The following is a 12,217-nucleotide window of genomic DNA, read 5'->3' on the forward strand; positions in this document are numbered from 1 at the left end:
CACCCCCGCGACCCCCTGTGAGGTAAGCTATCGTAAAATTCGTTCATAGACTATTTCTACATCTCTTACAGAAGATTCCTACAAAATTTGAAGTCTATCGGAGCTATAGTTTAAAAACGGGAATTGTTCATTGTTAACGCCCCCGCAATCCCCTTTGGGGGATGAATTTCTCAAAATCCGTTCTTAGCTGACCTCTACAGCAAAAGTAATATTCCTACCAAGTTTCACGTTTCTAAGTCCTATGGTTCCCGAGATTTCGTGATGAGTGACTGTATAGATGGGAATCCTTCGATGATCATCGAAATTTTTAACTTCTTAGCGGACTTTTTTAAAATTTTCTTACATACAAAACTTTCTCCTGACAATTCTGAAGATAACAAAAAAATAGCCCAATCGGTCCAGCCGTTCTCAAGTAAATTAAAAAATAACTAATTAAAAAAATTTCTAATCTAAAAATAAAAATATTTATTTAATGCTATAAAATGGACGGCGGAGTTCATAAGAAAATTTGTTTTTCATCAGTTATTCCATTGGGTATAAGTGGGAGTGGGTGGGTGTGCGGGAGTGTGTAAGTAGATTATTCTTAGCTGAATGTAAAAGAACATAATCCGTTTAATATACTCCGTTGAAATCCATGAAAACAAAAGAATCAAGAGAAAATGTTTGTCTTTTGTTTTTATTAGCGGGATAAATGTTCATAAAAGTAAAACAGCAATAAAAAAATGAAGGAACGTTGGAATTCGAAAAATAAATAGCCATAAACCATCTAGAAAAAATTTCGCATCGAATGGTCGTAGTTTCATGTCGATACGATCAGTGGTTTAGGAGTGATTGAGCCTCAAACGAAGACCATTTTCATTGTATATATATACTAGATACTAGATGACCCGGTGAACTTCGTATCACCTACATATATTTGTGAAAAGTATAGTCAAAACTTAACACAAAATTCTTATTTACATTCAATGCAACATAGTTAGACACTTAATCAATTTAAAGCTTTTTGATGGACTACATTTTTTTCTTTTTTTGCGGTGCGTAAATATATAAAGATGATGGTTTTCCGATTCACGAACACAGAACGTATAATTTCCCATGCAGAAAACAGGGAAACTCCGATTTGATTCCGCAAATTTTCAACGACTGGCCTGGCGATTTATTTATGATCGTCAGTGCGGTTTGACCGTGAGATAGCTCGTCCCACATCTCATTAACTGGGATGACCTTAGTCAGGTCGTCTTCTCCTTGGTATTTTGAAACAATAACAATAAAAAAGTTCTTGCGCACTGACAAACTGATGATAGATTTTATTAATCGGCTTGAAATTAATAATCAAGTGTTTGAAAAATGCATTTATTTTCAACCGTTACATTTCCGCAATCATAAAATCAATTAATTAGTTATGTGATTAGCAAAAATAACATGTATGAAAAATTCTTAGTCCGTTGACTGAATAACTACATGTCAGGTTAAGTTTTGAAAGCCTTACAATGACTTTTTCCCCGCTGCCAAAGAGACGATTGTTGTAAGGAAATTTTTATTAAATGTTGTTGAAGTTTAACAGATATGTCTTAAATTTTATGTCTCAAAAAGTCATAGTTTATGAACTAAAACATTTTTTTACATTCTACTCACCACTCTGACACAACCTACATATCAATTGAATTATCACAAAATTCGTTTTTGGTTGAAATCTAATCATTGAATAAGAAAAATATTTAAATCGGTTGACCTTGAAGGCCATCCCCAGGAAAAAAGGTTTAGATCTAATCAGATATAATTATATCGAGTCAGATCTAATTATATCCGGTCAGATCTATTTATATCTAACCAGATATGGGATTTGAGACATAATCAGATCTAATGATATCTGATCAGATCTAAACAGATGTAACTATATCTGAGTTAAAATACATCAGACATGATCAGATCTAGTCATATCTGATCAGATCTAAACAGATATAACTATATCTGGGTTGAAAAATACATTAGACATGAAAAGATGTTATCATGTCTGGCCAGATATAATTATATCAGAGCTGTCAACAGCATCAGATTCGATCAGATCTGATTATGTAGTTATACATATATTGTAGTAAATCATAAAGAATTATTAACAATAAGTCTTTAATTCTTACCATTTATTTATTGAGAAATATATTCATCACATATTTGTTAAAGATTAATTGATATATGTAGGTATTTTCAACTAGCTTTTATTAAATAAAATTTTTTTTTAGTAATTAATAAAGACAGATACGCAAAGTGTGAAAAGAAAATAGTATTCACTGGATATTGTTCCATGAAATTGTAATTTTTGTTGATGTGATTATTTAGCTATTATTTTTTATATCTGATCAGATCTCAATACATCTATTTAGATCTTGTGATATTTAATGTAAACAATTTTTTAGTATATCGCGTCAGATCTAGTTATATCTTGCGATGTCTTGCCAGATAGAGACAATTTAAAGATCTTACCAAATCTGATCAGATCTAATCAGATTATTTTTTGAGTTATATCTGGTCAGATCTGATTATATCTGGCCAGATCTCGTCAGATAGAGACAATTTAAAAATCTGGCTAGATCTGCTAAGGCAGATCTGACCAGATTTATTTATGAATGGCCAGATCTAATCCTTTTTTCCCGGGTCCTTATAATTTCCTGTATCTCTTGAGATTCTTTAAATTTTATATCTTTAGGAACTGTATTTGAAGAATATGAATTTTTTGACAATTAATACCCCTGCACTCTTATACGAGGAAGGAATTTCGTAAGATCCTATTCGAGATGATTTTTACATTATAGATAAAAGATTCCTACAAAACTTCGACTTCATAGAAACTATTGTTTGGAAATGATAGTTTTTCATAGCTAACTCCCCCGCAATCTTTTTTAGGGTTAAAATTTGATAAAATCCACTCTTAGCTGAACTTAACATCATATACGAATATTCTTACTAAATTTTGAGTCTGTAGAAGTTACAGTTTGACAATGAAAACTTAACATTCTGACACCCACCTCCGCAATCCTTATTGGGGGTGGGTTGTTGTAAAATCCGCTCTTAGATCATTTCCGTATCACATATGGAAGACTCCACCTAAATTTGCCGTCTGTAGGATCTACAATTTGAAAGTTAAAAATTTTCATTGTTAATATCCACCTCCGCAACCCCCTGTGGAGCGAGCTATCGTAAAATTCGTTCATAGATTATTTCTATATCTCTTACAAAAGATTCCTACCAAATTTGGGAACTATAGGAGCTATAGTTCAAAAACGGGAATTATTCATTGTTAACGCCCCCGCAATTCCCTTTGGGGGAGGATTTTTAAAAAATTTTTTTACATACAAATCTTCTCCTAACAATTCTGAAGATAACAAAAAAAAATTTAGCTCAATCGGTCCAGCTGTTCTCAAGTGATGCGTGGACATACATGCGGCATTTTATTTTTATTTATATAGATATATATATATAGATATAGATAACAATTCTCTTTCCAAGTACTCTCTTTCCAGATAGGCAGGACTGGTTAGAGAACGAACTGAAATTCTTGACCCCCAAAGGACCCATTTGGTACATAGACGGGTCGAAGAACAAAACAGGGACAGGAGCAGGCTTCTGGTGCGAAGGACTAAGACAGAGGAAACTTTCGATCGAGCACCACAATTTTTCAAGCAGAGGTACATGCGATTCGGACTTACGTGGAACACATAATCAACTCCAAACGCAGGAACGAAAACACATAGATCTGTAGCGATAGCCGAGCAGCCCCCAGATCTCTATCGTCAGTCATGGTTACCTCTAAGACGGTTAACGACTGCATAGAGTGAGCCAACTGGTAAAAATTAATTAAGCTTTGAATACCCAAAAACAGATGAAATTTCAATAAATGGAACTATGACACATTTTCTTGTATTTTAATAATTGTAATTAATCTGTTTGTAATTTTTATTTTTATAACATAATAATTTTTCACTTATTTTTAACATTTTAATTCGTCTATGTCATGCTAACGAAAAATTCCCATACGTGTATCTAAATCGACAATTATGAATATAATTAATAAAATAACAAACTAAGGGAGGAAAATTATATACTAGAAAATTTAAACAGAGTTGGTCTAGCTTAATTAAGTAATAATTACACAAATTAATCACATTAAAAACTCAACAAGATGCATATTATGAATTACTTAGTAGATAATTATCATTTAAACTATAAAAAATATATCTAATTAATCCATAGCGTGACTTAATTAAATTATGTGACGAATTCTTAAAATTTAGTTATTTAAATAGAGCTATATTTGAAGTTTGGTCTAAGATGAAAGTCAAATCAGAAGTTGTCTCAAAAATATCCGAAAAATGTCTAAAAAGTATTTAAAATTTGTTCTCAAATATTTAAAAAAATGTTTAAAATGTTTAACAGGAGCTCTACCAGTTAAGCTTCCGGGCCCCTTCCACCATCCACCTTTCTCAGTCCATTCTTATACTCTCGATACTTACTTACTATCCCTTCCTTTTTACCTGAGCTACTGACATGTTATCAGGGAGATCCAGGTTCGATTCCTGGCTTGGCAACCAACCCCATTTACTTTTTCAAAGTTGGTCTTTACTCTCATTCAAATTTCTTTCATTTCTTTCATTTCAATCAACATCTTTATTACTCGAATAGATACTACAAGCTTCCAGCTTTACTAGTATTCAAGTTTGATGGATTTCCATCGAACTTATGTACAGAGAGGATGTCTCTCGACCAATAGGGAAGATGGAAGTGTCCATCTCTCGGCTTGAATTAGATCCACTAGTCGTTTGAGCAAGATGGCATGAAACTTTCATTATATGTATATACAATCGGTAATAAAAATATCTTTAATAATAATATTAGAGACACTAATTTAAATATATATTATTACTGGTTTACGTAGAGTTCAGGAATTATTGAAATAATTAGACTTGTATTTTCTGTCGTTACTGGTTTCATCGCACTCTATGTTTACGTTTCAGCAGCAGATGATTTGCATGAATTGGTAAGTTGTATAAAACGTCTTATAATATTATGTTAGTAATTTTAATGATGAATCTAAAGGTGGTTTAATGTATTGCAGAGTACAAAAATATCATGGTTTGTATACGAATCATCGTGGATCGGAAAACCAATAGCAATGCGTAAATCAATAATTGTATTAATTCGTCGAACACAAAAGGCACTTGCCATTTCTGTGAAAGGAATTATTCCTGCTCTTACAAGAATTTTCTACGCTTCGGTAAGATCAAGATCGACAAATTTTAATTGATTTTTCATTCAACTTTTTTTAATTTCAACTACTTTGTATTTTATTTATAAATTTTAACATTTTTTCAGTATTTATCGTTCGTTCTATTTTATTACATGACTTTGCGCGCTTTATTCAAATTAACAGATTGAGAGACTGAATATCCAAATAAATGTTATTTTTAAGTAATCGATAAGCAACTAAAGAATTCAATAGTATTTATAATAAAGCACACTTTTGAATTGAAGTGGAAAAAAATATTCATCTCGAAATTTGAAGTATTATGGTAAAATAATTTATTCAATTTAAGTGTTTGACTATTGGCTACTTGTACTTTAAAATATTTCATTAAAATTAAAAAAAAATACAGTTTGGCGTTGTAACATATGACATCATTACTATTGCAGATAGAGTTAATCGGCACAATTCAATAAATAATGATTATACTTTATCTATTATGAAAAATTAAAACAAAAAAAAACTTAATCAAACACAACACGCACAGAACTTAATTATAATACATTACTTACTACGCTTTAATTATTCTTTTGTTTTTCAATAACAATCCCATTATGTTTTTTAATCGCTTTATTCATTATCGATCAGTAAATATCAATACAGACTTCATATATGATATTTTTATCTTTCTATAATAATTAATAATTAATTTTTTTGTCAAAAAATGACAAATTTTTAAATGACTATTTTTTTACTCTACTTTGAAATAAATTTTTAATTCATTTGAAAAATATTGAAATTTTTGAATATCAAATAGACCATATCTAAAAATTATTAGAAAATTCCTACTATGACTTATAATTTATCATAAAGTCTGGTTTTCTCAAATTGATTCAATTTTCTCGGTCGCTGACTTTTCAGCTATGAAAACATCGTTATCAATGTTGCTAACAATCGGTCAGTTACTATCAAAAAATAAAAGCTATTGCACCTAGCTTGTCGCTCAATACTGTGTGGTGTATTATTTTTATTTCATGTAACACTCTAACTTGAGCAGTATCGTGTAGATGGCGCCAACAGTATCGATGTAGAGTTATCTCAAATGATCGTTTAATTGAAACAATTATAAGTGTAATTAAAAGTAAAATAATTTAATTCTAAATTTAGAAAATCAATCAATACTCATATACTAAAAAATTATATTTTATTAATTGTTGAACAATAGTAGTTCTTAATCATAATGAAATTTAATCACATAAACTGATAATTCCGCTTTGTTGCTTCTTAAAGAAGTATATTGCAAAATAATTCTGAAGTTCAAATTATTGTAAATTTATATTAATATATCTAAATTTATAAATTAACTTGTAATAAAAATTATATCAATATTGAAATAAATTATCCTGCACGAGTGGTTTTTTATAAAATAAATTGTTATTTTCAAAATTAGTGGCTGTTAAGTGCAACCTTTGAATTTTATTATTTATTCAATTTTACAAATAAATATTATCAGTGAAAAATAAGAGTATCGTAATTTATTTGATTCAATAACATTAAAGCAATCTGAATAAATATTAAAAATATTTATAAATGAATAAGAATATTTACGTTATAATCATAATATTATTGCATGATGTATTATTGTCATCGAATTTATCCCCATTTAGAAATTTGTTATTAAATAATTTATTAATCTTAATATTTATCCATGCATAGGGTCAATGATATGACGTACCAGTGAGGTCATATGCATGGGGGTAAGGCATGTTTGAATCTTTCCCATTGGCTGGGATAAAAAGATCAGACCATCCATGCCTCCATTATTTGTATTTATACCATATATTTGATACTGTTAATCACTATTATTGATAATTGTACTAAAAACTGCGTTTCATTTATTAAATCGACCCATTTATCGCTCTCATGATTTTTTTTTACAAAAAAATGGCTATATTTTTTTCATTTTTTAAGATTTAGATTACAATTTTATAAATACATGGGTGAAACATTATATTTATAAATAAAACACGCTAAATGTCTTTGGTTTTTTCCCTAATTATTGAGAACAGTTAAGTACGATAAAATTAATGATAACATTAATTTGACACCAGTTTAGCACCAAGTCAAAATAAATTTAGTGTTTTTACACTGAGAATAAAAATTTTTTTCTGTCAAATGTTTATTGTTTTTATTATCCGAGCAAAAACAGTTTCACTGTAAAGAAATCGCGCCAAGTCCACGTTCATAAGACTATTAAGAAAAAAAAATTTTATTTCTTTACAAAAAGATATAAAATAAAAAATTAAAAAATCCAAGTAACCGATATGGTTGTATATGATTTTCGGAAATTAAAAAAAATTTGGTGTAAATTTAAAAATTAAAAGAAACAATTTTGGAACGTATTTAGTGTGCGTGGTTACAAAATATTTCACTTTTTATAAAATTCCTAAAATCTATCTACTTAGGACTTTTAAAAAAAATTGAAGTACACAATGACGCACACCAAGTACGTTCCAAAATTGTTTCTTTTAATTTTTAAATTTACAACTAAACTTTTTTTAATTTCCGAAAATCATATACAACCATATCGGTTACTTGGATTTTTTAATTTTTTATTTTATATCTTTTTGTAAAGAAATAAAATTTTTTTTTCTTAATAGTCTTATGAACGTGGACTTGGCGCGATTTTTTTTACAGTGAAACTGTTTTTGCTCGGATTTCAGTAATTTTTGTAATTATAATAAAAATTGACAATTTTAATTTAATACATTTCTGGTGGCAAACTATCCCCTTTAAGCTATAGTTCATGCAAAAGTTATTTTTGCGCTGCCTGGCGTGTGTAATTGCAAGCTGTTAAATGTCTTTTTTCACTGTAGTTTCCCATCTATTATAAGATTAGCATGCATCCTTATATTATTTAGTCTCTGGCCGTCCGCTTTTTACATAAAAAAAAAGTTAAAATCTAAAAATCTGGGTCGCTATAGTTTGTGCTGATTATTTTTAATAATTTTAAATAGAAATTATAAAGATAATTGATAATAATCAAGTAATACGCGTAATAAAAAGCATGAACTACTATTATAAAATATCATATAAAAAAAAAATCAAAATAAATTTGAAAAAAAATTTGTAACCTCAAAAAACCGTTCTGCTTACGGTATATACACACTCGGTAGTCTGGCTTGAGAACGGAACTTGACGCCAGACTCTGTCGAGTCTGTTGATTTTCAGCTTAAATTATGGTGGACAGTGATTCAATAAGTTCAATGAGAATATTTTGAAATGTATTTTATTTTAACTTTAACTAAGAAATTATTCGAAATCAGAAAATATTTTTATTGTTTCAACGATTTTCTACAAAACAAAAGATTCTCTTAATAGAATTAAATTGATAATAAATGAATTTCTTATTATCTTATTATCGATTTTATTTTATATTTACTTATATATAATAAAACAAATTTTATTGAATATAAATAGTTCCATGACAGTAGATAGAAGGCGAAAAGTTATCCAAAATTTTTGTCCGCTGAGTAGTAGATTGAGTGGATAGGTATAATTCAAAAGTTAAATTCCATGCTTTTCCCTTATTTTGTTCATAATTGCAAACAACATAGCTAGTCAGGCCAAGGTATGATGGTTAATTTAGACTTTATCAAACTTTCTTATAAATTATGAAAACATATCGAAAAGAACAAACATAATTATCTGAAAAAATAAACGTAAAGATTACTTTAGTTCAAAAATATTGATATATGTCGGTACATAGTATAAGACTTGAAATTAGTTTTCTGGCAGCTTTCAATTTTTAATATCTTTTTGAATCAGTACATAATTTAATAAGTTGGAATTCTGAACTAAATTCAATTCAGTAATTATTTGCTAATTTTACTTTATCGAAAAAAATTTTCATTTTCTATAATTATAAATAATCATATATCTATGAGAAAAAAAATCTCAAAGCAACTCATAGTCTGACTTATAACATATTAATTTTTCAAAAAAAAAAAAATAATAAGACTTATTATTATATTATGTGTGCTAATCTTGTAGTTAATATTTTTTAACTTCAAATTTTTTAAATATTTATGGGTGTAATAACTCAATTCAAATTTTAATTCTTCTTTTCAATCAAGCGATTACCTTGACTATGATCTATATATAACCCAAGAGTAAAAATTATTTTTGAGTAATGTGCGATAAAATGAAATATGTAATTACAATAGTTTTTCCGAAAACGCACGACATTTGTTTTTATCATTGCAATTAATATTGACTTATTATCGATAGAATTTTATAAAATTTCTTTCAGAACTCAGTAATAATATCAGTACGTCACATAAAATAAACATTATGATAAAAATAATTACTATTCATGGGCATTTGATACAAAATATGTTTGCGTAAAAATATAAATCTATAAAAATCTAACATTATGATTATCTATATACGAACAATAACTAGTATTTTATCTTACTTATACATGTATATACATTGACATCAAAGCTGCGTCATATTCTTCGTAATGTTTTCGGTCAATAGCTATCAGGTTGATATTTTAAGGTCAAGAAATGCGACCATTAAATAAATGATTTAAAAACATCCAAATCAGGGAACTTCAATATTTATGCAAATTTTTCATATCGATAAATCCATTGTTTATCAAAGTTTTTTGTTTATTTAATATAATTTTTACACGAAATGAATAAATAAACATAAAAAGAGAAAGTTAAAGATTTATTGAATAAAGGAATTTAGAATTCCATAGAATGTTATTTGATAAAGCGTAATCAATTGATCTAAATGACTTTTTAACTATCGTAATTGATAATGATGCCACTAATTGTTAAATTTGTAATGATATTGTAAATAAAGTAGATAATAGATAATTAACAATTAATAAATTTGACGTATGCATTGTTTTCTTTAAAAATTAAACGACTGGTCAAGACAATATTATTTGATGACACAAAACTTGATAATTTTTTTTCAATTGACCTAGATATTTGAATTGTGTTGAAATATTTTTTCGCTGATTCAACAAGGTAGTTTGTTCTCAAAACACAAGAAAACTTAATTTACTATATGTTGATATTATATGAGTGCACTGGTTACCCGCGCATGTCATCTTTGAGAACAACCAACACCATAACCCACTTAAATAAGGAGAAACAACTTGTTATTAATGAAAATAAGTTCTTTTTATTTTTTATTTGCCATAATTTATAATGAATTATAATAAAAGACGATTATATTAGAATTATAACATAAATAATAATAATCATAATAATTTAGTCATAATAATAATTTATTAGCCTTATAATTTACAGTTAAAACTTGATCAGCACAATTGAAAATAATTAATCAAGACAATTGAAGTTAATAATTTAAACTTGTAAACTAGGTCACGATTTGGCATTCACTGAAAAAAAAATATTGACATGATTATTTCCATCGACAATCAACTAATAATTAAATCTCATTTTTTAAATAAATTTAATAATTAATTATTAAAAATTATAACATCAGTGACGTCAATGATAACCCGAATATATTGTTCTATTAAATATATGCATATTCTATTTATTGTAAAACACAACACTATTGAAAATAACATGAATGATCAATAATAAATCATTAAAAGAATTGATAAAAAATATGCCAATATAACAATAGAATAAAAAAAATGATGCTGATCGAACAAAAATAAATATATATTTTGCAAGACGTTTAGACCCCCTGCAATGTTCTCACTAAAGATATAATTGCATCAGCATTTAGATGTTTTTGTATATCTTACTCGAAAAAAAGGACCCTGCGGTTATCAGTTGCCGTTGACATATTTTAAATACATAGTTTCATTTCCTATATTAAACTTTCAATGAAATCTTTCATTATATTACATCAGATTTAATGTAATAAATATATAACTATCATTTTTTTAGCACTATGATCTAATTTGAAGCTATGATAACAAGTAATGAAGAATAATCATAACATGCTTCTGCGTCACTTACCTATTTTGATATTGCAATCGAGTGTTAAGTTTGTTTTGTTGTTTAAGTGATTATAGGACTTTTTGTTATTATTTATTATATTATGATGGTTGAAGAAAGGTCTCAATCGACGACCTCTGCAACAATTCCACTCTCATGTAACGCTAACATTTTTTTCCTGTTATCTTTTAATGACTACCCCAAGCAGAGAGGTCATCGTAAATGACTGATTGATCTTACCATAAGTAAACATACCCATGAACATTGATTGGTTAATTTTTTCATATATTCAAATTAACAGTATTAACTATATATCACGGCTAAATGTTAGGTACTAATTATAATTATAATTAAATGAATTATTATCGTCTTTTCCTTCGTTCAAATAAAGTATCCCAATTGTTTTACAGTAAGTAAGCAAATAAAATTTATACACGTGCCACCGAGGATTTTTTAATAAGTTTTTATCTAAAGCTATCACTGTGAATCTTGACTAATAAACTTTGACCTTGTATCAGAAATAAAATAAATCTTCCATTATGAATATTTCCATTATTTTATCAATTTTCTTGTTTATGTTATGTTTTCTTCGTTATAATTGTTATAATAATTCTGCATATATTTTTAATAATTGTCAAGGATAGTGATAATAGTTATGTCGCTTCATTGACGCGTGTAGCTCTAGTGAATAAATCGAATTATTTTTTTAAGTAATTGCATAATACACATGTTCAGTGAACAGGCCCAGCCGCGATGAAGTCGCCCCGTCACCTGCAACAGCTAGTTCCCGCAAAAACTAACTGCCTGCGCAAAGCTTAGCTTGACCGATCACGCCATGTCTCGATGGTGTGATTGGCTGATTGCTCTGCAGACATGCGCAGTCCACGCTTTCGTTGTGACAAGTCGCCATTAGTATTTCTTTACTTTCGCTTTTTGTTAATAAACCGCATTTCGCTTATTTAATAATTTAATTTGCTTAAATTAA

The 12,217-nt window shown here is 28.2% G+C and overlaps 1 long non-coding RNA gene across 1 annotated transcript; it reads left to right on the forward strand.

The window, feature by feature from the left end:
* The first annotated feature begins 4,936 nt into the window (after positions 1-4,936).
* LOC123270687 lies at positions 4,937-5,470 on the forward strand. Its single transcript, XR_006510743.1, has 3 exons — positions 4,937-5,032; positions 5,111-5,269; positions 5,368-5,470. It is a non-coding gene; the product is annotated as an uncharacterized LOC123270687 (long non-coding RNA).
* Positions 5,471-12,217: the final 6,747 nt, after the last annotated feature.

This window comes from Cotesia glomerata, linkage group LG1 (assembly GCF_020080835.1).
Source record: "Cotesia glomerata isolate CgM1 linkage group LG1, MPM_Cglom_v2.3, whole genome shotgun sequence".
Taxonomy (NCBI): Eukaryota; Metazoa; Arthropoda; class Insecta; order Hymenoptera; family Braconidae; genus Cotesia; species Cotesia glomerata.